The sequence below is a fragment of the Centrocercus urophasianus genome, unplaced genomic scaffold (genome assembly GCF_019232065.1).
Source record: "Centrocercus urophasianus isolate 14NV4802_14NV808 unplaced genomic scaffold, USGS_Curo_1.0 seq_10, whole genome shotgun sequence".
Taxonomy (NCBI): Eukaryota; Metazoa; Chordata; class Aves; order Galliformes; family Phasianidae; genus Centrocercus; species Centrocercus urophasianus.
Genome location: NW_024884142.1, coordinates 31,774,890 through 31,801,437, shown reverse-complemented (window position 1 = coordinate 31,801,437; position 26,548 = coordinate 31,774,890). Strand labels below are relative to the sequence as shown.

Below are 26,548 nucleotides of genomic sequence, written 5' to 3'. Positions count from 1 at the left end.
CTGGTTTCGGATAGATGACCTTTACCTGCTGATAAAAGTAAAATGAAACAAATTACTTTTCAGCCATTCTGAAACTACCCTATTGTGCTGAAGTGAACTGTAAGCATTTCATCAGGAAGTTCTAATAGGTTTGCAAAGAATTTTTTTTTTTTTTTTTTTTTTTTTAACAGAGAATAAAATATGATAATCTCCCAGGAGACTTCTGGAAAGATACTTTAAATTGTCATTTTGTGCAAGGAAGCAAGACGGAGTTCTACAGAGCTGAAGCGTTGATAGTATGATTGCTCTAGCTAGATTTATTTTTCCATTGGGGTTTTACATCACTACTTTATTTAACTGCAATATATAAGGGAAATTACATAAAAGAGGTAGTGTTGAGGCAAATGTAGCACAGAATTTAGATTTGGAATATCTTGCTTTTCAAAACCTAAAAACAATAGAGATCTTTCCACTGTTAAAACTGCTTAAAATACAGAAGTAAGTTTTATTTCTTTTACAAATTCCTGCACTGTGTAAGCTGTTGTTCTCTATTAGTGTAGAGCAAACTGAGATTTAGTGGACAGTTAAGTGTAAACAGAAAAATTGACTTCCTACTCATAAAATGACATTCCTGTTTTCATTGGACAAGGAGAATTAAATTCTCTGTTTCTTACTTTCTCTCCATGCATTACTTCAGAAATGTTTTTGGATTCTGATGCATTGGGAATAAACTATGCTTTTTCCTATGTAGGTTCAAGGATACATGATCACAAAATATTAAATAAATTGAGTTTTTTTGAGCATTATCACTGAGTAAAAACAAAACCCTTCCTGAGAACATCGATTTTGTTAACATCCTCTCAAGGATATTATTTGGCAACTTACGAAAAAATTTTCAGGAAAGCCCATAAATTCTTTAACTTCAGCAGAGCTTGTTAGAGAGGGAATGGTTTGAAAGATTTCAATTTTTCCCTGATAAAAGTGAGAACATTTTCAGCATCATAAAAATTTACAGAGGACAAGAAATTATTCTAACTATCAATCTACCATACTTTTAATCACTGGAGGACATCTCATTCTATGTGATATCTGAAGGGCATGTACACATTATTGCATGATGTCAGGATGGGACATGACAACAGCATCGCCTCCTGATCTGTACAACTGAGACACCTAAGGAAAAACAAAGGCAGAAGTGCATCTCACCTTGATGCAGATATAGCCTGAGGGAGAACTAGCTTCTATCAGGAGGCAGTCCAGCAACTGTAGCTGAGGCAGCAGATACCAGAGGGGTACATTGCTTCCCAGTTGTTCCTACATTTTTTATGCTAGGATAATTTGAACTATTCACCTCAAAGAGCTTGAATCTGTAGCATCCTCATCTAAAATCTCTCTCTCTCTTTTTTAATTTCATCCTTTTACCCTGTTTCAATTTTTATGCTCTTGCGGCAAAATCACAGTCTTTCCATATCTCAGAATTAGCATCAAATATGGGAATATAGCTATCCTAACATCTAACTGAACAGTACAAATAGTACTGCCTTTGTCACTTTTTTGTCTCTATTCTTCACTTAGCTTTTAATGTTTTCTGTGCATTTTCAGTGTATTTTAAGGCTGATCAACAGAATTTTGAGTGTTCTTGGTAGGTTATAATGTATTAATCGAACAATAATTACTACATAAATAGAAAGTGCTGGAATAAAGACCCATGACAAGATCAGGAGGAAAGCTTTTCTTTCTGGTAGTATACTCCAATGAGAGAAAGAAAATATTATGATTGTCTAACTTCCTAGATAAGAAACTGGAAGGTTTAGGACTCTGCTCAGGAAAGACAGGACTTCCATGCTTGCATAATAGAGACTGTTGATAGCAGTATTTGTTTGCTAAGGATATTTTGTATTACATACAGACATGAAGAACCATTAGCTTTCTGTGTTATTTTCTGTTCAGAATGAATTTCACACATACAAGTACGTATCTAATTAAAACAGCTACTGTGACTTTCAAGAAGACATGATGCAGCATGTATTACTTCCCTGACACTTCCTGCAGACTTCTTACTTAATCTTACATGCATTCCATACCAGCCTCACTCTGCTTATTACTCATTACCAGAGTTACTCCTTGTTCCCCCAGCAGCAGACACACCAAATTAAAAATGTCTGCAGACCCCAGATCACTGATGCTTTCAGGGGAAACCTCAGTCTGATTAATCAGTGTAAGTAAAAATCCTATGAATTTGGTTGTAACAGTGGTGTTCTGCATACATTTTCTGGACTATGACTGCAGGCTTTGTGTAGATGACTATGTAAATGCCTCATTTGAAATGAGGCCTTATGTTTTTCCAACTGTGTTCCTCTCTGTCTGCTTCCAGCCCCACTTCCTTCCCCACTCTGCTCCTAAAGCCTTCTGGAAGATTTTGAATGCAGGTGACAGCACTGACAGTAACTGATATCACTCTGAGCCACCAAGTCACTATTTATCACGTTCTCCATATGCCAGTTCCGGAGCCCTGTACTGTCTCAGCATCCATCCAGCAAGGGTCCTGTACTCTTATTTACTGAAGCTGCATACCATGCTTCACATTTAACATGTTTTTACCTTACCAGCTGAGAATTACTGTTTGGCAACGGTCCAGATATGACCACTAAGCAATCAAGATCTATATACTCCAAACCGATCGTGCCATAATGCCACATAAAGCAGCATAATAAACAAATGATAAATAATAATAAAGAAAGCTAATGCAAAATTGAACATAGGAGACTGAAGTCATTTGTGCTTTAGCTGCAGATGAGAAAATCACTTAGATACAGTAAAGCAAGGGACGCTTAATAAGTAAATGATATCATGACGGCAATTCTTTGCCCTCTTTCTGCCGATGATAATGGAAAAGCCTCCTAAGCAGAGTGATTCCAAATGGAGGGTTGAGAAAAGACAATTGAAGTACATTCTTCTAAGTGCAAAAGGATATCCTGCAAATTTGGGTTTTCCTGGTCCCTGGTTGTCAGCACACTCCCTCTTGCTTTGCATCTTCGAAAGCTGTTGTCACTCCCTGCATAGTAAGTCCCACTTTCTCTGTAATAATGTAATAGAAGCTTGCTACCGTGTGTCATAAGTCTGAAGGTATAAATCCATTATTAACAAAGAGTATAAAACCCAGTATTTGAATGTCATTCCCGCAGCTCAACTAACACTGTCACTGTCATTTCGACATCCTAATTACATCAACATTGTCCTTTGTGACTCATACTGCAGATTTCCAATCAAAATGTCTCTGATGAGGGAAGCAGCATTATGGCAGTTAAGCAGCAGAACAACATCTCTAAATAATCCCAGCTTGTTCAGCATCCACCTACACTGTAGGAAGGTGATCTGAACAGCTAAACATGTCAGGAAGGTACACATCACCCTGTGAAGGGCTCTGGCTGAAACTGATGTTCAGAAAACATTAAATATGGCTGAGAATTGCCAGGGTTCAACACATCTCATTTGCTGAACCCCATAATAGTTAGTGATCATGAAGAAAAGGTGAAAAAATATACCGTATGCCTGTTGGTAACCTTCCTGTATCCTTGCAAACATGCATGGAATCACATAAACAATATAGATTTATGGGAAATATTCTCAGTATTTTGTTAGTTTTTTTCTTAATTTTTATTCAAGTGCATTGGAAGCCTGAACTTGCCTTAGGTTCCTGGGCACCATATCATAGTGCATGCACAAGAACCAGTACTCCTGTTTTCCCAAGGAAATATATTTCTAGGAATTGCAGCTGTAGAGCAAAGCTTGGAAAAGCAACTTGGTATACCCCCAAAACAGAGTACTGATTACAGGAAGTCCTATTATGAGATTATGAGACAGCAGTTCCTGAAAGGCTTGTTGCTTCTAATATGGCCTACAGAAATCAATTCTTGTTTGTTCAAGGCAAAAGACTATTAATATGAGAAGTTTTAAATATTCTCAAACAAATGCTTTTTTCTTTTTTTTTTTTTAAACTTTCACTTTTGATGCCACAGCATGACTGCAGACTCGTTTATGTCGGGAGTAAAATTATGCCAAACACACTTCTCTGCAATGCTTCATGAAGAACTGGCATAGCAACTGAGTATGTCCAAAATACAAAAATGTTTGGGCGATGTCGTCTGCTTTCTGGAACTCATCAGAGATGAAGAATGCGAACGGTCTGAACTGCTGTATTGCCATCACAGAATGACTGCTATAACAGATAAATTTTTCACTGATTCAGTATTCCTGTGCTACTTCACTGCATTCTAGGTATAAGCTAGACAGTATGTGCCATGATGTGTTTTTTTGCATATTTTTTTGTTACTCTTTTTTTCTCCCAAACTGATCCATGAATATTAGTAGTGGAGTCACATCCTCTCTACAGTGCCCCTGGACTGGGACACAGGGAAGACCAGGTCAACTCCTTAGGTTTGTCTCTTCCCTGAGAACAGTATACCACTGCTGTCTGTGCAAGATTGCCATTTGATAGAATAAGCAATGCCTGTGGTTTGCCTGCAGCTCTAAAATCACTGCCCCACTGTTCCAATGTGAAGAAAGGTAAAGAGCACTTTTATTCAGTGATAGTGGAAAAAATTACAGAACTTCCGGGAGAATGACATACAAAAGTCAAAAGGAAAACATCTTGTTTTAGAGATACTTATAAATCATTTAAAGTGCCTCAATTCTTATTTTATTTGAAAAATAAATCAAGACTCTTACAGAGCTTTTACTTCTGGAATCTGCTTTTGGGCAAAACTCCCTTTCTGAGAACTGTCTGTACTGATCAAGATGCTGACCAGTCTTCCAGAATGCATACATCCCTCTCGTTCACATTCTACTCTCTTCCACCGAACTTCCTGAGATTCTCAAACTTAACACTTAATTAAGGTAAGTTTTTTGTCATTGCTTCTAAAGAATTGCTGGCTATTACAACACAGGTTTGGAAATGACAGTATCTGTAGGGTGTAGCTAGATAGAGTTCTTACCTGGCCAAACTGCCAACAAGCTTCTTTTTCAAAATATCTGTGGAAAGGACTGTGGACTGGGCTGGTATTTAATTTTGCAATGAAAAAATGTTTTATCTTACTTAAATAAAATCCTCCCTCTAAACCAACAGGAAGCATTTTATCTCAGTACAAATTAATTTACACGTTTAACGTATCATTTAATCCCTTTACATACAACAACACTCTTTAGGCTACCATTAAAGAGAAACTACGTTCATATTTTTTGGCAGAGACTGGACATCAGAGGAACCAAATAGGAGGATATTTGCAGTTTTGGTGCTGGATGACATTTATATTTGCTTTGTTTGAGTGATGGGACAGGTGATGGTGACACTGAGAATTCAGATTTCCATCCTAATTTAGTTTCCTCAAATGTAAAATGAAATTAAATATATGTGCCTTCTTTGTAAAGAGTTCTGAAAGAGTGTTCGAAAATTACCATGTAACTAAGATTAGTTCCCTTGTATTGACTGACTCCTTGTTGAGTGAGTGCTTGGGAGCTATGGCTGCTTTACGTTTGCAAACCAGCAGAGATAAGATCTAAGAGATTGGAAAAATTAAAACCAATGTATGATCTATGAAATTACTTCTTAATATCAATTCTACATCATCTGCAAGAATTTTACATCATCTGCATTTTACTGATGTCAGGAGGAACTCTGACTTTCTTTACTGATAGACCAGTAGGTCTATATCTTTTGATATTGAGGGCTCCTGACCTCCAAAAAAGCACAAAGTCACTTTACTTCAAAGATACGTGAGCACGTCATCACAGACATTATCTAGCTAAGATGACCTATTCAACCTCTAGCACAGTATCAGCAAGGTAGGCTGTGCTGATGATACTAAAGACAGCCCACAACAGGGCTGGCTCAGTCATCAAGTACAGCCAGAGCAGATATACAGCAGAGATCTCATCAGCACAGACATTGTGATAGTCTTTATAAATAATAGTTCATTATGTTTTCTATTAATTTGTGCAAAAGGACAATGAGGTTAGAATTTTGCTCACGTAAGATGATCACATACTGCACAGCACTTGGCATCTGAAAGATTGCCATGCACTTTTTCTGGTGGTCATCAAGATATTTTGTTCTGATCTTGTATGACTTGAATACCTGGAAGAAGCATATAGTCCTAAGATGAGATGAAGAAGGGAACTGAGGCAAACAGAGGAAGAGGAGTAGGTAAATGCAGTCGGAGCTGATATGTAGTACAGCTATTACTTTCACATTTCCTCTCTTTCTAAAATGTATCACTGGATCAATAAATATTCTGTAAAAAAACAATATTAGGTAAAGATAAATTTGTTACAGGGATATGACACAAACTTTCATTCTGTTTTCTGTGATATAAGAGTAGATATTACGAGCAGTCTCTGCTAATCTATTCATTACTTTCACAAATAATTCAAGTGTTTTTTAGCTGGCATGGCTCTAAAAACAAAAAAATAAATAAAATGTAGACTGTGATACAGTTATGCATTAGTTAATAAATACGCATTTATGGAGATCTGTCCTATATTATCCCCTTACTGGATGTTATTATTCAGGTACATAATCAATTTAAACAGAATAACAAATCATTATGCTGGAAGGGATTATAAAGTTGCTGGTGGTGATGGACTGTGCCCCCCTCAAGGTGGAAGTTACCCCTGCCTGAGTTCTTTTTTTCTCAGATTTCCAGATTATTTCTGCAAATCATCATTTCCAATTCAGAAGTATTTTGTTATCAGATATGAATTACAGTTGTGATCACAATAACACTCTCTAGATAGTAACTTCAAGATTGTCCATTGTAACTCTGTAAGAACATTCCCTTTGTAAACTCATAGTATTGTTTTACAACTTAGCCATAAAGACATTAAGGAGGAATCACAGAATCACCAAGGTTGGAAAAGACCTTCAAGATCATCCAGTCCAACCATCCACCTATCACGAGTAGTACTCACTAAACCATGTCCCTCAACACAAAATCCAAAGGAGGACTGAAACCCATGATTACCGCATGTATATATATGTATATATATATATATGTACCATATAAGTACCACAAATTTCAGTGGTATACATAATTTTATATTAATCTTACCATTTGCATCTCATAATGATAGTTACATTGAAGTTTCTTGATTAATACATCTAATGGTTTTAAAACCAAGTATTATTTAAACTATTGTTATAAATCTTGGCTTTCTCACAAAACCCTTCCTTGAAAAACGAAAATAGTAAATTTAGAATGTGTTGCACAGTTCTACAAAGCTCCAAATTAAGAAAAGTATGCTGAATGAAATGCATTAGGGTCCTATTTGCAGAGGTGTTATATGGCTATATGCTTTAGAAATCTATTACATTACTAAAAACTAACTAAGGCATTTCAATTGGAACTTTGCTATCCTAAAAGTTAGGTATCCATTCTAAGCCGGTAGTATAATCTACTTATATTTAAGGAGAGAGACATCTCAGTAAGTAATTCAGCTCACTATAAGATAATTGTGCTGGAGGATAGATCCTTGCTTCTCTGAGAGAACTTTCTTTTTTTATTGTATTTCACTAGATGTATTTTCATTAACCTTCTTTTGAAGTTAGGTCAGTCCTTTCTAGGTTGAAATACGGAGAATCGAATCCTAATTCTGCCTGCATTTGATTTGGTTTCCTATCTTCTAGGTAAGACACCTAGCAACTAAGTTGTAATATGGCATTCAGAAATGAAGATCTCTGTGACCCAGAGTGAAACTTAAACGCTTGTCTACTACAGCAGAACCTGAAACTGACCAAACCACTGTGGCTGTGAAGGCAAACATCCTCCTTCTATGATGCATTCCAGAACAAAGCAGCTTCAAGGGCAAGGAGAAGGTATAAATCTCTGCTTTGGATCTTCAAATCAAACACATTTTTACTATAGCCTGTGGCATTGTAAGTAAATGCTTTTAGATACTTGTCAAATTGCTATCCTTTCTCTCTGCCTATGCTGACTCAGGAAGCTCAGGCAAAATTTCTGATGGGGTCCAAATATGCAGGCAACAAAGGCAGAGACCATTTTGATTTCAAAATCCAATCAGAGGTGCCCCTATTAGAGGAGCCCCATCATACCAGGGCAAAGCCAGCTCCAGCTGCTCCAATGGGACCTGCTGCTGCCACAGCTGAGACATAAATGATGTTTAGTGTGCTCTGGGAGAGCAGATTTAAGAAAAAACCACTACGTGGCAACAGATGAGAGAGAAGAGTGAGAAATGTGAGAGAACAGGCCTGTAGGCACCAAAGTCAGTGCAGGAAGAGCTCCAGGCACACAGCAGCAACTCCCTGCAGCCCAGGAGAGACCCACAGAGGAAAGAGCCTTCCCCCCACAGCCCACAGGCAGAGTGTGGAGAGAGTGGGTGGGGATGGCAGCTGCTTGTAGTATGCTTTTAGCTCTCACTGCTCTACTCTATTATTGGTTCAGTAATTTCCTTATACTGAGACTCTTTTGCCTGTGATGGTAACTGGTCAGTGATCTCCATGCCTCTTTCCGGAAATGCCTATGGATCAAAGGTTTTATGGCAGTCAGTCAATGTGCTGGGAGAAGTTCCTAAAGTTTCTGGGTACAATTCATAGGTTAACATTCATGTGGTTTTTGGTTTTTTTTTTTATTTTTATTTTTTAATATTCTCCTGTTTTTCTAAAAAACACTGCAGTTTCTGGTGCTTCAAAGAGTTCTTTTATTTTCTGTAACAACAGGTTTACTAAAAGCATAATGTAGAATAAATAAAGAATAAGGAGAATGTAAATGATAATTTTTTAGTGCATTCAGTTTGAAAACTGAATCCAACTAAACCCACGTATTTTCAATTCTTTTGTCTTAATAAAGTTGCTGTGGGTGTTTTCTGCTATTTATACCATGGAAACATGAAGAAACATCATGATTATTTTCAGATTTATGTTTAGATTCCTTCACTCTATAATTGCATGAGAAAACTGCTTGAATTTATTCAATATTAAAATCAGCAAATAGTTTTTAAAGCAGAGAAGGTAATTAACTTCCTTTTTTAATGATGCTTCTAATTTAGACTATGCATGAGATGCCTCAAGAGTGAGAGAGATTTTGCAGGAAAAGACTGTTCTGTGGCTAAAGTACCAAACTCAGAATCAGCAGAATTTAATTCAGTTTACACATCTTCAGCAAATGTCCTGTGTGATCTTAACCAAAGTATTTAATTGTTCTTCTCCACAATTTGTTTGTAACACTGAAATAATGGCAGTGAACTTGCTAAGAGTTTGTGAGGTTTAAGTGCTTTATATTTATGTCTTCAGATAGACTGCAGATAAAATTATGTATGGGGAATGAGTAGAGTTGTTTTCCTATTACCAAAATCTAAAAATGTAAACTGGCTTTTTTAATTGTACAAAAATATTCACTTCTCACGTATAGTCTTGCATCTAAAAAAAGAAGCAAATGCAAAGTCCATTTGTTGGCTCTTAAATCTAATTAATGCTCAAATTGCTTCCAGAAAAAAAGAACAATCATAATGTAAGAGTCCACTTTTGTTGTTCCCACCTGCTAGTTCCACAGAAAAATGAGTTAAAGGGTATCTTCCAGATAATATATATAGATACCACAATCTAATGGTTTAAAAACAACCAAGAAAACAAACAGAAACTGGGAAAAAAAAACACCAAAAAAACTATACACAGTATATGGAATGCAGGCTTGGAATGCAAGTCCTGGGGACTGAAAAAAAAATAATAAAATACTTTCTTCTTCTGGCCAGAGTAGGCACGTATACTTACAGGCACAGACAAGAATTGTTTCGAAGCTGATGGGCTTCTGAAATACAGATCTGTACCATGGAGCTGCTGAATTTGAGTACTGCAGATTGATAGTAAGTTATACAAATCTCTCAGGGAACAGTTAAAAGAAAAAGCTGCATGCCCTTCAGAGAAATTGCACAGTAATATTCATGATGCATAAGCAATGCCATTTTGAATCAACAAGTAATTACCATCCAATTTCTTTTTTTTTGGGGGGGGAGGTTGGTAGTTTCTTTGAAATTGGTAGATCAAGTTTTTTCTAATCTTATAATTCAGAATCAGGCTCTGTGGAGGATTAAGCTGCCCTCAAACCATTCATTTTTATTCTATGTGAACAAAACAGTGAAATTGTGTGTGAATTTTTTTGGCTGCCTAACATGTGATTCTGTCTTTCAGCAGCAGTCACACAAGAAACAATGTGCTTCAGAGGTCCTCCTGGTTTCACTTTTTTTACATTGTAGAATAAGTAGGGCATCTGTTCATCAAGTCTATGAAATACAAGCTTCTCCAGGCAAATAGGGGTGTTTATTCTTGTTTATGGCAAGGTAGGATATTCTGAAATATTATTTCCAGGTCTAAGGGCAATATAGATAAGAGAATTATCAGGAAAGATTCGAGCCAAAGTTGTAAAATCTTTCCTCTATGTTGCATTTATGTAAATTGAGGAATTTAGAATGAGCTGTGCCACGGTTCACAGATATTGAGTAAGTAAGGTCATTCTGACAGTATATTTTATTAGGATTTTGTTGGGCATCAAGCAGCAAGAATCTTCACAGACTGCTTCTTTCACGTGGAGTCTGCTTTCCATGCAGCAACACTGCAAGATCACAGGCAATTCATGCCTTCTACTCCAATGTAAAAAGAAACGGTGGCTTGTGTCCCGTAACTCACGCAACTACTCTTTCTTTCACCAGAAATTTCTTGTTTGTTTGTTTGTTTTTAATGGATCAAGTGCATTTGTAAACATTTCATATTATGTTAAAGGCTTGTTGTAGCCTTCTTTTAGTGTCATCATCCTCAGATGGAAGGGTAGCATAGTTAAAATCATAGCACTTCTCCGTCATCTATTCTAAATCTGTTGTGTGATTTTGCTAAGAAAGAACGACATTGGCTTTCTCTTTTTTTTTTTTTTTTTTTTTTTTTTTTCCCTCTCCCCCCTAAGTGCTACAGTTAAAAAGTTAAAACAACTTTTCCTTGCACATAGGCTGAGCTGTGAGCAAACCTGGGGTTTGCTATGTGCCCACCTATGATAAGGGGTGGACACTGGTGTGCAGAACTTGTCTTAGGATACAGTCACAGGGGTAGCAGTCATCAACCCAATGCCTCTATTTCTTTTTCTTTCTAAGAATGATACACAGCACCTTCTTCTAGCTTGTGCTGATAAATCAAACAGGTAGGAAGTTCAACTTGGTAACTGCATCAGATATTTAAAGAGGATAAAGACCTTTGTCCAGTTCAAAGTAATAATCCACACAGTATAGCCACTAATGTCAAGGAAGTGTTTGAATTAATAAAAACATTGAACCTTACATAATCAACAAGACTATGTCAGAAATTTTTAAAGTGCACAACCAAGTTTTCTGATAAGGCTGTTAGTCCTGTTTAATCACTTTAAAAAACCTTACTGTGATCTGACAGGATATAAGAAGGGCAGAGAAATAAGTCCAATAATCAAAAACTTTTAGGCAAATTCTTAAGAACAAGAACCCAGAAATGGTGATTCCTCAATGAGATTCATTAATTCTAGGGCTAGGGTCTTTTTGGCTAGTAAAGGGGAAAAAAAGAAAAAGAAAAAATCGCATGTTCATGCTTTAGCATGAATAAAACTCTAATAATACTACATTAAAAAAAAATCGTTAGCCAGGAGAAAAATCTAGTTCTATCATGCAAAATATCTAATAGCAAATGAAAGTAGGAGATTAAGACAGTTCCCTGTTGTCACAGAGCAGAAATACACTTGCAAGTGTAAAGCAGCAGTATGTTATTGATATAACACAGTGATTAAACAACATAAAATCATAAAAAGACTGTAGTTTAACAAGATTCAGTGGAAGAGTACGTGTGGGTATTTACTGCAGAGGACAATGTCAGACAAAACTGTCGTGGAGATCCTTCCATCGAATCAGCAGGTTTGCTTTCTAAACTCCTCAGAGGAACATCGGTGCACTGGGGTCCAAGCTCCAGACTTGATCAACAGTATATGCCTAAAGGATGATGTACAAATTCAATAAAAAATGCAAAGTTTGCAAAGCTATTAGTGACTTACTGAGAATCCGTTGTGGATAAGGGATCTCTCAGCCTTGAGAAGTAATCTTGAGTGGCGTCCCTACTCAAGGGAAGATCCTTGCATGCAGCCCACTGCCATGCAGAAGAGTTCAACTAGTTCTCGGCTCTGCTATTTATGGTGTAAGATATTGACTCGTATTGCATACCAGCTGTGTTTGGTTCGCGCATGCTCTGTTAACCATTGGTTATTGTGTAACCAAATGCAGCCATCGCTACTGCCACTGCCTACTGCTTGAACAAGGATTCTGCGAAATGGACATGTCAAGGAAGTACAATGTAACACCTGTGTGTGTTTAACCTGCTCTGTGGACTTTGCATAGATAAATCATCATGGTAATTAAGTATGAAACATGATTAAATCAGACATGTTCTACACCCCATCAACAGTCTAGGCTGAACTGTGTAATTTGAACGGGTAAAAGCAGAGTGTAGGGTGGTGGATATGCACATCTTGTCTGTACGTGTCTACATTCTTTTAGAATTGTCATCTAAAGGACAGTGTCACTAATTAGTATTTTAAAGGCCATGAGAAATTCATTGTCAGTCAACTGCCAACGTGAACTCAGGACTTAACTTCTGTCAAGGAAATAAGACATTTCAAACATGGAAAAAAAAAAAAAAAAGAAAAAACCAAAAAAAAAAACCAAAAAAACCCCCAAACCCAACCACCTACCAAATAAACAAAAAAAAAATATCCAGAAGCACAGTTTTAAGAAATCTTACCGCAAAGAAAACGTGATTAAAATACTTAAGAAGGCAGGACAAAATATGATGGTTTACTTTTTTGGTTAAAATCAAAAATTTATCTTTGCAATTTAGAGTGATGTTGGTAATATGAAAAAATATACACAAAATTTGTAGTAATGAAGAAAAACAGTGATTTTTGGAACAGAATCATAATCTTTTCTATCAAGCTCGAGAACAATTGTATACTTTTTGTGAACGTTCTTAAATTGAGAAAAACAGGGTATACTGAAGAAAAAAAAAGTACAATTTCATATTATAGCCATATTATTGAATGACAGCTATGGGCATCACAGCCACTGACCCTGGCAAGTGAAACTGCCAAATCTGAACAGTGTAATAAATAACTAAAAATCCAAAGGCACTGAGTAAACTAGGAATATAAAAAAAGACAGTATTTTTGACACAAGTAAAAAAATTAGGAATGCCCTTAGGAGGACAAGACTCAGATACTTCAGATTTTTACGTTTATATTTTTAACGTGTGTTGATTACATTTAAAGCCTTGGATACACATTTGCAATCTATCAGATTAATGTAACTAAATAAGTGTCAGATGTGATTTGAAGCAACAGAAGGAGGCAATGCAGTTAGAATATCAAAAAGGTACAACATGTTTAGCTCTTTTCTGCCTTCTGTTCTATCCAACTTCACTACATGTTTGCCACACCTCTCTGCTCTGGGCTTGAGGGAACAACCAAGTACACAAAACAGAAGATATCTTACACGCTTATAGCCTTTCTCTCATTTCCTAGAAATTATGGATCCTTTAGATATTTCAGTTGTTGCATAGATTTTTCCATACTTAAGCAGTTCCTGTTTTGTAAAGTTTTAAAATGTTAGAAAAAATTGATTTTTATATGCTTCATACATGCTAAGCGACTGACCATCACTGGCTTTATCAGGAAATGCCTCAGTGTTGCTCCTGGTTAGCCCCCGGTTTTCTCTGGATTATGCCTAATTCCCCAGCAACATCGAGGTCAAAGTCAACGTGTTCTGAATATTTCCAGCTCTCAGCTGTGTAAGGCAAGCATTTCAAGTGACCTTTGTTGCTTGCATTAAAATTGTTTGGTCTGCTGAAGATGTAGTTATTCCTGCCCAAAACACACAGGAGGCTTTGGAGCATAACTCCTACTGGTAGCGATGATGCCGCATAGCGTTACCTTCTAGCAGTCAAAGAACCTGTAGCTTAGAGGATTTGTTAAATACATTCATATGAGGATAAAGTAGTACAGCTACTTGCTGCTACAGTGAAATTTCACAGTTAGGGGCTCCCACGAATACCCTGGGCAATTTCTGACATAAAATATTGAAAATAGATAGCAGCACAAAACCTGTCAACTCTCTGTTCTTACCGAGGTCATGCATTTCCACCCACTCTCCTCCAACAGACTTTTTCCCACACTGCCTCTGTTTACCTCATCAGGGAAATCAAAAGAGAGTATGTACTTTTGCTCCACCTCATATCACGTCAGCATTCATTCACCCACATTCTCTCAAGCTCACAGTCTGATCTCATCTAGGAATCATTAACTTAGCTTAAACAGCATTTTATAACGATATCACTAATATAATGCATGTAGTACGCAGCCAGGTTAGGCTGCTCAACATATGTGTTTGCCCAGGGTTTTGGTTTTTTTTTTCCTGAAAAAGTGAGCTTGTAGACTGGCCTAGCTAGCAATCTAGATGCTCTCAGAGATCATAAATGAAATAATTAAAGGTAAGTTCCTTCATCTGTATCCATGAAACTGTGTTCTCAGACTGGATTTTTATCAAGATGGTGTGCTGGGTCCTGCACTTTGGCCACAATGACCCCAGGCAATGATACAGATTTTGGGGGAGGGGCAGGAGTCTGTGTAGAGGAAATGGACCTGGGGATATTGACTGGTGCTTGGCTGAACATGAGCAACAGCGTGACCAGGTTTCCAGGAGGACCAAAAGCATCCTGGCTTGTATCAGAAATTGTATTGCCAGCAGGAGCAGAGAAGTGATCGTCCCTCTGTACTCAACACTGGTGAGGCTGCACCTCAAGTATTGTGTTCCTGACTACAAGTATTGCACCCCTGACTACAAGAAAGGCACTAAGGCCCTGGAACCTCAGTGAAGAGAGAAGGGCAATGAAACTGGTGAGGGGTATAGAGCACAAGTTTTGTGAGGAGCAGATGAGTAAGCTGGGATAATTTAGTTTGGAGAAGAGGAGGTTCAGAGGTGATCTTACTGTTCTCTACAACTCTCTGAAGGGAGACTGTGGCAAGATGGGGGTTGGCCTGTTCTCTCACATAACTAGCAATAGGACTAGAGGGAATGGCCTCAAGTTGCACCAAAGGAGATTCAGGTTGGATATTAGGAAATAATTCTGCCATAGATTGGTTGGGCTCTGGAACAGGCTGCCCAGGGAGATGGTTGAATCATGAAATCCTTGGAGGTGTTCAAGAAACATTTAGATGTACTGAGAGACACAGTTTAGTGGGAAATATTTGGGATAGATGGATGGTTAGACTGGATGATCTTAGATTTCTTTTTAAATCTTGGTGATTCTATGATTCTATGTCCTTATGTCTATGTAGTTTTAGAGACCTAAGTTTAACTTTATTCAGAAAATAATAGCTATTATGTAGGGAAAAAACAATGTTAAAGGGCATTGCATTATCTGAGATACACTAAAATATATGTAAATGGTGTCTATAATATAAGACATATGTAGAGTAAGAGTACAAATGGAACTTGTGAGTTCCTAATGAGTCCTAGTGATGATCATCATCATAACCTATACTACCAGAAAAATTGTCATGCAAATGTCATGCACAGAAAACTTAGGCCATACAGAAAATTTAGATGATTTTGCATATCCAGAATATGAATTCTTCTACTAAATTTGCCTTACTTTTACATGTTAAGAGCGTTAATATGTTCCCTTCAAGTACTGGAAAGTCACAATAAAGTCTCCCTGGAGCCTTGTCTTCTCCAAGCTGAACAATCCCAGTTGCCTCAACCTTTGCTCGTAGGACAGGTGCTCCAGCCCCCTGATCACCTTAATGCCCCTCCTCTGAACCCACTCTAAGAGCTCCATGTCCTTCCTGTACTGGAGGCCCCAGGCCTGGATGCAGTGCTCCACATGGGGCCTCACAAGAGCCGAGCAGAGGGGGACAATCACCTCCCTCTCCCTGCTGGCCACCCCTTTTTAATGCAGCCCAGAACACAGTTGGCCTCCCGAGCTGCGGGCGCACACTGCTGGCTCATGTCCAGCTTCCCATCTACCGGATCCCCAAGTCCTTCTCCGCAGGGCTGCTCTCAAGGAGATGTGCCCCCAGTTTGTATAAATACCTGGGATTGCCCCGACCCAAGTGCAGCACCCTGTACTTGGCCTTATTGAACCTCATTTGAGGACATGTTTGAAAATGATATGCTGTGTCAAAATTGTAATGGTTGATCCCGATTTGGCAGGAAACAGTGCAAGAAAGTAGAGCTTCAAAATAGAGGCAGACATCTCATAATAGCTGACTTGATTATTTTGGCAGCTGTGTTTTTCATAAGTTGAAGAGTGGCTAAAAACCCAGCAGAATAGATAATGAAACACAGATGACAGCTTTAACACCAGTGGCAGGAAAACAGAGTGTAAACCACTTACTAGGAAAAATAGGCAAGAGATGACCTTATCATGGCAACAGAAGCAAAGTAGAAGAAAGAAATGAAAACTATTTTTTGTTAAGAGGTCACACTCTTTTTCTGTTTGAGTCGTCTGTGCACTCTGCAAGTACTGTCTAATGGCAATTCAGTCTGAAGGTGGGAAGGGGTGGCCATCTGGGTAAGGGAAACACAGAGCATCCCTGTGTACACATGTATTAAATCATTCACTGCTTCTCATCAGTTTATTCCTTTTCCTGTGTAGACTGAAATTTTTCTATTTAACAAACATTTCCCAGCATGGTCCAAGTTTCCCATACTGATATCTCTTCGCTCAGTGTTTGCTGAATCCCCTAAATAATCCAAATACTTTAAATCTAAATGCATTATTTATTAGCTTAGTTTGGGTTTTGTTTTGTTTTTCTACAACTAACTTTTCATATTGCCTTCGAGATATAAAAACTTGTAGAGGATATTTTACTGGCTGCCACTGCATTATCTTCTTTTTTCTCTCCTGCAGATTGGGCACCACAATAAAAGTGTTCTAACCTTGCACCTCTGAATGAAGGGATTTTCTCTACAGGGTATGTCCCCTTTGAGCTCAAGTTAGAAGGGAGCTTTATAAAATATATTTATGCTCAATAAGCAGAAGTTAAAAGGCACATTTTGCCAATCCCAGGCATGCTGCTAGTATGAATTATTTCTCAATAATTGCATTGCTCCTCAGTTAAATGATTTTCTTAGCATTTTCCGTCAGTTTTCTCCATCAAATCCCAGATGCATTATCTAAATGTAAAACAGCTCTAAAATTACCCTATCATACTACAATCCTTTCCCAAACTGAAAGTTTCCATCCCAGATTACATTTCACAAATCAGCTTTCCATGCTGCAGCTTCTCACTTCTCTTCACTTCAAGCATTAATCTCTGAGGTAAAATCATCTTAAATACTTTTTGAAATAAATCCTGCTTTAATGGCAATTTCCTTTGCTCAGAACTCATATACATCTTCTGTCCATTCCTGCTGGCAGTAAAGTGGCCACTTCTTTCTGGCTTTTCTCAGTAGAATTATGCTTTTTCTTTCAGTAGCAGGTCGATTTTAATGCAACTCTCAGGGGTATTTTTTGCTTTTTTTGTTTTGTTTTGTTTTGTTTTCTAGTGGAAGGAAAAAATGGAGAATGGGAGAATAAGAATACAGTGCTCAGTGTTACCTGTTTTTAAAGCTAGAAAAGGGTTAAGGCAACTGCAGTTTAACACTACGGTGACTAGATCCTACACACTCTAAACAGAGTATAATGTTTGCACTGAAAAGTATGAGCTTGCAATATGAAATCCACATTCTCTTGAATAAATGAAATGCCTGGAAGCCTACAAGAGCATTTAAGTCCTGTCAGAAAGTAAATAATTTGATGCTTAATCCACTCCAGAGAAGGGTGAATCTACAGCACTGTTTCTGTTACAAACTGGTAGGTGGTAGTTAGTCATCTCCTTTAAACTTGACTATAGGCCCCGAAGCCCAGCTCCTGAACTTGGCTACTGCATGTTGACTGACCGTTGCTTCCTGTGATGGGAAGAAAGCATGGCTGTTTTACAGCACTCAGCTGGAGAGAGTGGTCTCAGAAAATTGTCCAAACCAACAAAAAGTAAGTCATCTAGCTGGGAGCCTGAAGGGATTTATCCCAGCCTATAAGTCTCAATTCTGTGCCTGGCAAAATTATGGAGAAAATTATTTTGGGAGTTTTGGGAAAAACATGTGAAAAACAATGCAGTCATTGTGCACAGCCGATATGGGTTTGTGAGGGGAAATGCATTTAATTTACTTTTAAGCAAGGTTACCCATCTATGTGACTAGAAGAATATTTCTGGATTTCAGCAGGACTTTCAGTACCATTTCTCACAATATCTTTGTGGACAAAATGTCCAGCTAGACAAATACATAATTCAGGGGATGAAGATTTGGCTGAAAGGTTGGGCTCAAAGGATGGTAGTAAATGCGATTATATCAAGCAGGTGACCAATCTCTAGTGGAGTTCCACAGGACTCCATTTTAGGGCCTTTAAGCCATTCTCTTTAAAGATCTGTTTCCATTGCAGATTCTTCTCTGTTACTTTTAAAATATCAAATAATTACTTCCACCCTTCTATCTGAAATAGAACTCACCATATCTAAGATTTTCTTTTTCCATTTTCTTTTCAATTTTTTTTTCTGCTTCTTTTAGTCTGTAATGTGGCTTTTCTTTATATAAGATTTAAAATTATAAATAGATTTGTATATATATATATATCTATACATAACACATAATGATATGCATTTATTATATGCTGTTAAATATATAATGGATCAAAAAATGATCTAAAAGAGCTGAATATCTGATAGACTTTACATAAGTAACAAAAGTCACTGAAAGTAAAAATAGACATTTAGTATAAAAATATAAGAACATACCCTCCTTATCTTGCAATGTAAAATTTTTAAATTTTATCTATGTGATTTTCAATTTGAATAGCTAAGCTAAATACGAATATTTTTAATTACACATTTCCTTTGTCTATTACAGCTTTTTTAAAAAAAGGGCAATGAATTATTACAGTGGTTAAGAAGGAGGATTAGACCAGATTACCTTCAGAGGTCCCTTCCAACATAAAACATTCTGTGATTTGGTGGGAAAAAAAAAAAAAAAAAGTGGTTTCCTTCTGGAAGTTCTGCTTGAACAAACAATACATGATCAATTCCCATGTCAATTTTTAAAAGAATATAGGTCCCAGCATACATGCTTGTATCCTGAATCCTTTGAAGAAATTGCAGATATGTCGAGGTAAGTAAATTAAAAAGATCAACTGTAGATTTGTTTGAATAAGGAATGCATGATCGGGCTATTTACTAACAGGCTGGGAACTAAGGCCACAGGACTTTATATGGAATACTGTATTCTGTGCAAACAGTGAGCTTGTTAGAATTTAGAATTAAAATTCTTATTATTTGAGAACCGTTGTCTGAGGGATATACAATATCATATTTCTGCTACGTTTCTGCAGGTGCTATGCACTGCAAGCCTGATCTGTGCTGTTGCTAGAATTTTCATCTTTATGATTAAGGATGAACTGTTTACCTCATAGCTTTTGCCTGCTCACTGTTTCCTCTTATGACTCCTTAAAAAAGTAAAATAAGACACAAGTGAGTTGCCAGCATTACACCTGGCAAGATTAGTGGTGTCTTGCTGTGTTTCTCTCTTATCTACCTAAGAAGATTAATTGATGTAGCATAGATTTCATATGCGGATGACATTTCTTGCAGAGAATACTAAAATGCTTAAATCCAGTTGTATGAAACTTTCTCTGAAGTGGAATGCTCTTAATATTGCAAATGTGCAGTGCCAAGCAGCAGGTATCTGTCCTTTTGTTAGTGTGTCTTTCACACAGATGTTACTTATGCTACCAAAGAATGATATAGCTAGTGCAGTCTGTAACACCAAACCAGATAAAACATTTGCATTGACAAAATATATCTTTTTCTTTGTGTGTACAGAGGAATTAGAGTATTCCACCTCTATAAAAACTGTTAAAGTATTTTGTGTAGGCCATATCAAAGAGTCCAGAGTCAAATCCATGAATGGAATGAGTAAGGGGACTTTTCCATAATAAAAAAGTCAGTCTTTTATAACCTTTTGTGGAAGAATTTTCATTATAGTAAAAATATACCATTAAAAAATACAATTATATTTTGAAATTACAAAGATTTCAGTTACATAGTAAAGATCTTGGTGATTCAACTTTACAATTCCAGCTATAAGCAGCACTATTCTATATCTGTGAGTTCCTTTGGAGAGGAGATGCTTAGTTAGAAATAAAATAATGAAACAAATAAAAAAAATTGTGTTGCCTCTTAGATCACCTCCTGACAAACTTGCCAGTGTTCCTGATGCATTACTAACCTGCGTATAAATAATCTATAGTGTTTGATGGTTTTATGAAATGCTGTTTTGGATCTCGTTGCAGTCATACTGTTCATGTCTCATTACCTTCATAAACCAAAATTGTCACATAACATTTCTGCAGAAGTAAGGCAGAAAAAGTAAAACAAAAAGCCAGCTTAGTCTTACTACCACCTGAATGTGTTTTCCTATAGATTTGTATGAGAAAATTACAAAACCGTAGAACAGTTTTGGTTGGAAGAGACCTTAAAGATCATCTAGTTTAACCTCCCCACTCTGGACAGGGGCACATCTAACCAGATCCAGTTGCTCAAAGCCCCATACAACACTTCCAAATGCGGCAATCTGTTCCAGTGCCTGACCATCCTAACAGTGAACAATCTTCCTAACTGAAGTCTACCTTCTTTTGGTTTAAAACTATTGTCTCTTGTTCTATCACCCCTGATAAAGAGTCCCTCCCTGTCTTTCCTGTCGATCCCCTTCAAGTACTGGAAGGCTGCAGTGAGGTATCCCCATAGCCTTGTCACATGGAAATACATTGTAAAAGGTGATGACCTCTTCAATATCCCCTCCCCTTTTTTTTCCCCTTCAAAGTGGACACTTTTTACATTTTAATGAATAAAGAAAGCTGAACATGCAGTTCAAATCAATGGGATTTCCAAAGCATCCCCTAAAAACTGTTAAACAGTGACACTGTGGCCTTTCATATGAAAATGTGATTATAGACACCTTTAAAACACGCACACTTGCTTGCAAGTTTGCACTGCAAAAGCTCCATTGATTTTAGTGAGTTAAGCTAAGCCTTTGAGTATGTGTTCCTTTGCAGGATCAAAGCTTAGGTGCTTCAAATTTCAGACAATTATTATATGACATGCATAGTTCTACTTTCTCTGTTGCTTCAATAATCTGTTTCTGTGGCTGTTTTTGTTAAGTACCCTATTTTCTATCCTTCCTCCAATAATTAAAACTTGTAGCTCAATCTCATGATTATTAAGAGATTTCTTAAGAGAGAACTGAAGCTAACTATGCTGTGTAACTGGTTTTGAAAGAAAAACAACGAATGAGTAAAACAGATAAAAAGCTTAGCAGGCAAAATAAAAGGAAAATCAGTTAGGGAGCAATGCGGAAAACCTGGAACATAAGATATGCATGAGAAATCATAGAATGAAACTAGAAATATAGAATTATTTTTTCCCAAAAAATTTAGTGCTTACAAATTGCATAATGCAAGGATTACCCAGCTGTTTCAGTTTAGAAGGCTAACATAGCTATTTTTCAATGCCTGAAATAGCTCTATAACTGGACATAAGTAATGGACTATTGCAAAGTGAGAATGTTTCCTTAGTTCCCTCTAACAGATTTCAAAGTGCGGACAACCCAATGAGATTTACGTGTCCCGGTTTTTGAACCATTTGGAGGTACTCTACCACACTGATTTCTCACTGCTTATTCCTTTCATTTAGACTCATAGAATCATAGAATGCTTTGGGTTGGAAGTGACTTTTAAGATCACCTAGTTTCAACTCTCCTGTTATAGGGGACGTCTCTCTTTAGGCCACGATGCTCAAAGCCCCATCCAGCCTGGCTTTGAATGCCTTCAGGGACTGGGAATACACAACCTCACTGGGCATGAGGTCTCACCACCCTCAAAGAAAATAATTTCTTCCTATTATCTAGTCTAAATTTACCCTCCTCCATTTTAGAGCCATTTCTGCTTATCCTGTCACTACCTGCCCTTATAAGAAGCTCCCCCCAGCTTTCCTGTAGAACCCCTTCAGATACTAGAAAGCCACTATAAGATCTCTTAGGAATCTTCTCTTTTCAGGGCTGAAGAGCCCCAGCTCTCTCAGCCTGTCCTCATAGGGGAGGTGCTCCAGCCCTCTAATCATCTTTGTGGTGCTCCTCTGAACCTGCTCTGAAAACTCTATGTCCTGCTTGTGTTGGGGGCTCCAGAATTGGATGCAGTACCCAGGTGGAATCTCATCAGAGCAGATTAAAGGGGCAGAATCACCTCCCTTGGTCTGATAGTTACTCTTCTCTTGATGCAACCCCGGATACAGTTGGTCTTTTGGGTTGCAAGTGCACATTGCCGGTCATGTTGAATCTCTCATCAACCAGCACTCCCAAATCCTTCTCCTCGGGCTGCTCTCAAGCCATTCTCTGCCCAACCTGTATCCATGTTTGGGATTGCCCTGACCCATATGGAGGACCTTCACTTGGCCTTGTTGAACTTCATGAGGTTGGCATGGGCCCACCTCTCAAGCCTGTCCAGGTCCCTCTGGATTGCATCCCTTCCCTCAGCTCCACCACTCAGCTTGGTGTCATACTTTGGAACTACATCTTCACACATGATGTATTTCTCCTACTATTGCTTAGCACTAAGATTAGCAGTACTTTTGTTTCTCCATCTGCTCTGCTGTCTAGCAATTAAGTATATCTACAATTAGTTAGTTTATAATTTGTATATATAACTAGGTTGTTTTACCATTATTTGTTACAAACAATGCATGATAATATTTATTATCAAACACAATGTGAAGTAAAACTTGTGGCTATGCGGAAAAATTTGGTTAAGCAAATACAGTAGAAATTAATAGAAATCACGCAGCTTGATCTTTTTTTAAAGCTTACTGGAATTTAAGTACTGAAAAATAAAAATTAAAAAAAATTGTTTAGGAAAACAGAATTATCCCAATCAAAGTGAATTCCATTTCAAATACATATCCTTAGATACCTTGATGTTAGTCAAAAGTATTCATCCACTTCACTTCTGTCACGAGAAAATCAGTTTCTCTCATATCAGTTTTGTACTAATGGACAAAAAATCTTTAGCTTTCTTTCAGGATAATAATGCCTTTTCAACAGTTGTTTCTTTGCTTTGCTCATTCACTGAGTACTTTTCAAGTTTTGTGCTGATTGTTTCTGATGTCCTTTGGAAAAATTAGCATATAATCATGTAATTAAAGAGTTAACACGCACGTTCAAACGAGGGTAGACTGAAGACTGACAAACAGCCTCAATTCAGATGTACGGTGTTTTGGCTTTTCAACTCAAGTGAAATTCTTCTATTTATGTATTTGTTTATTTATTTATTTATTTATTTTTGTGAGTGAAGAACTAATTTCGGTGGGATAAAGTTTGTAAAAAGTGTGATTCAAATCAATAAAGCAATTGTCTGGGCTAAATTTGAGTGTTGCACAATTTCCTAAATAAAGTTATTTCATTGTGCATCAAATTGATTAACATTTCCTACTTCTTTCTCAGAATACCTTGGCATGATGTCACAATATTACTTTATACACTTTTTTTTTGTGCTCTCAGGCAACTCCTCATAGCAGGGAATTGTTTATTTTATGGCTACATATTTCATGTTGCAGGTTAAAGAGGGACTGGTCTGAATTTACAAGTGAGTCTACAGTAGATTAGTGTTTGAACTTCATAATTCAAAAACAAAGTAAAAATTTTAGAGGAATTACTACATGTTGTTACTCAGCTATGCTAATTTTTGTAGATGAGAAACTGGTGCAATTTGCTGCCTTCTGAATAAAAAAATAATAATAATGCAGAAGTATACATGGAAGCTAACTCCTAAGAACTGTTTTTCTCTCCCATTTCTGTCTAAGCTGCAGTATTGGGTCAATTCAGTCTTGGAAAAGTTGAGACCTTCTCTGGTAAGAAAGACTTCTTTAATTCTCATCACTCATCCCAGCAGCTTGATGGATGCTAAATGAATTTGAGTTTATTACTTGTGATCATATACCAGCAGGATGGGATTTTCTCACTGTCACCATTTTGAGATACTTTGAGTCTGCGATTTTCTTATTAAACTAAGTGGGGAAATAAAAGCACATAAGCAATTGCAGATATAAACCTAAGCTACTGGGTCATAAAAACATGATATATCTACCATAACTTTTAACTCAGTGTGAAACAAGCAGTAGATATTGGGTTCAGTGAACAAAGCTCCATTTTTTTCTTAGCATCTGGACCTGCAGATTTCTAAAGCAACAATGCCATAATAAAGTCAAAGGTGCCTGCCATCTGTTCTATTCTATGAAGATTATTTGTTGCCTTTGTAGTACTGGAAAATTTCCAGCAAATGTTCCAGGAAATTTGAGCATAATCAGGTGCAAGGCATACGACAATTATTGTGTTTGATGTGCTATAAAGCATGAAGCAGCAGGGAAACAAGAAGGAAAACAAAATAGAGCACCAAGCAGAAGAAAATAAACGTTATTGGAGATAAATGGTATTTGACATTTTTTTTTCCATTTCCACTGAAAAGTAATGAAGCTCTATGCGTAGAAAAAAGCAATGATAATTCTGCAATTTCAAAAATTTGAAAGCCAGAAAATATGCTGTTGATGAACTCTTGACCAACTGGGGACAGGTCTCTGTTTAGGAGAATCTGCACAACCTGAGCAGAGCACAACCAACTTGTGGCAAGAAATCCAAGGTAACAGTGTCAAGGGTTAAATGGGTGGCAGCAAACAGCATAAAACAGGAGGGAGGCGGAATATTTGGGTAAAACTCAAAATTGGAATGAAATTATTGTAACAAGAGTAGGTATGGAAGAAGAATTCACAACAGTTTAGCACACAGCATTATTTCTGTCTTGTTTGGTGAAATACTGCATGATTTACAGCTTTATTGCATTCACTCGAGTGTCTGAAGTTATCCAGCACTATTACTTGCAATCTTTTCAAAGATGCAGCAGGAACAGCTTCAGACTTTCCAATATAGTAGCTTCCAGAAATAAAAAATAACCAAGTGCAAGTAGACTTAGAAAAACATTGTTCTGATGTTTACATCAGATGATACAGATGAGGAGGAATGGTATTTTGAACAAAATAGAGAGCCAGTGTTTCTGATTTCTATTCAGAACTTTGGCATAACCATTGTCTCTGATCATGGAGAAGATGTATAGGAGCCTGGAAGGTCTGGCAGAAATTGAGCATCTAAGGATGACACAACTTGGAATCTTTTTCATCTGGATTTTTAATGCACTTTTTTTATCCTCTGATTTCATCAAAATTTTAGTTGGAATCCTATGAAGTGCCAAGAGAATTAAAGAAAAAAAAAAAAACAACCAACAGCTACTCCTCAAAACCTGAATGAAAAAAAAAAAAATTGTTTTCCCATTCATTTGCTGTTGAGTTTTGTGAGCTGACATTAAATATTTGGTTAATGCTTTTATATTCTGAAATAGACATCTTGTGCAAGATCCAAGTTAAAATGGTCAAGCATAGTCAACACTGCTGTCTCACTTTACTATCAGTATAACTATACATGCTCTGGAAACATTCTCCTCAATTGCTTTAAGCATGTTTTGACCAGCCAACAAACAAACACAGTGTTCATTTTGAAAAGAAAAGAACAAGATTATGTGCCACGATGAAGAGAATACAAGCTACTAGAAATTTCACATTACCAGAAAACTAAGAAAACATATTCCAGTTCAGGATATATTTAGCTGTTTTTTAGTTACAATACATTTTCATGTTAAGATTAAAAAAAATAAGATCAAATAAAATAATATGTTACAACATCTTTGTACCACTCAGGGGAGGATGTGGTCCTAAATACCAAGGATTTAGAGAGTATTGATGAAAACAGAATGAGATTGGGAAACAGAAGCAAAGTGGTAAAGAGTTTTGAAGGAACTGATTTATGAGAAAGATCAAAAAGGTAAAACAAATCTATAGCTAAGCACTGACTAAAGATAAGAGAGAGCAGTAGAAATCGGTATGCTTTATGGCCACACAGGGAAATGATATTGGAATAACACCAGTGTTTAGGGAATGATAGTCCTGTGAACTAACTCCGAAAGGAACAGGTAGAGGAGGAAAGTAAGCTGACTAACATCTTAGAAAACAGTGTGAGAAAAAATATTAGTCATTGTAGGCAGATGACAGAGAGAACACAACTTGATTTTTAATTTCAAACTTGTCAGAAGAAAAGGTTAGGAGAAAACGGTGCTGGCTTCAATAGTAGCTGGCCTCAGCTTGCAACATTTGCCTTTTTTTGGCTATCATCTTTGTCCTACTGGGCAAGGAAGCACAAGAATATTGTATAACTATGAAGCTAAGTTTCTTCTGAAACATGAAGGATGCAAAACCTTCATTCTTTCAGAATTCAATTCATAGGATTGTGGAAAGAACTGAATTTTTTAATTAGTGCCTAT

The 26,548-nt window shown here is 37.1% G+C and overlaps 1 protein-coding gene across 4 annotated transcripts in view; it reads right to left on the bottom strand.

The window, feature by feature from the left end:
• The window catches only part of FUT9 (fucosyltransferase 9), a 29,397-nt gene extending 17,232 nt beyond the window's left edge, over positions 1–12,165 (bottom strand). For 3 of the 4 annotated variants that reach the window (XM_042829064.1, XM_042829072.1, XM_042829079.1), the window contains exon 1: positions 12,048–12,165. The gene's annotated coding sequence lies outside the window, so the exon portion shown is untranslated. Of the gene's footprint in view, positions 1–1,031; positions 1,153–12,047 lie in introns of all 4 variants that reach the window. The other variant, XM_042829055.1, reaches the window with a different exon arrangement.
• Positions 12,166–26,548: the final 14,383 nt, after the last annotated feature.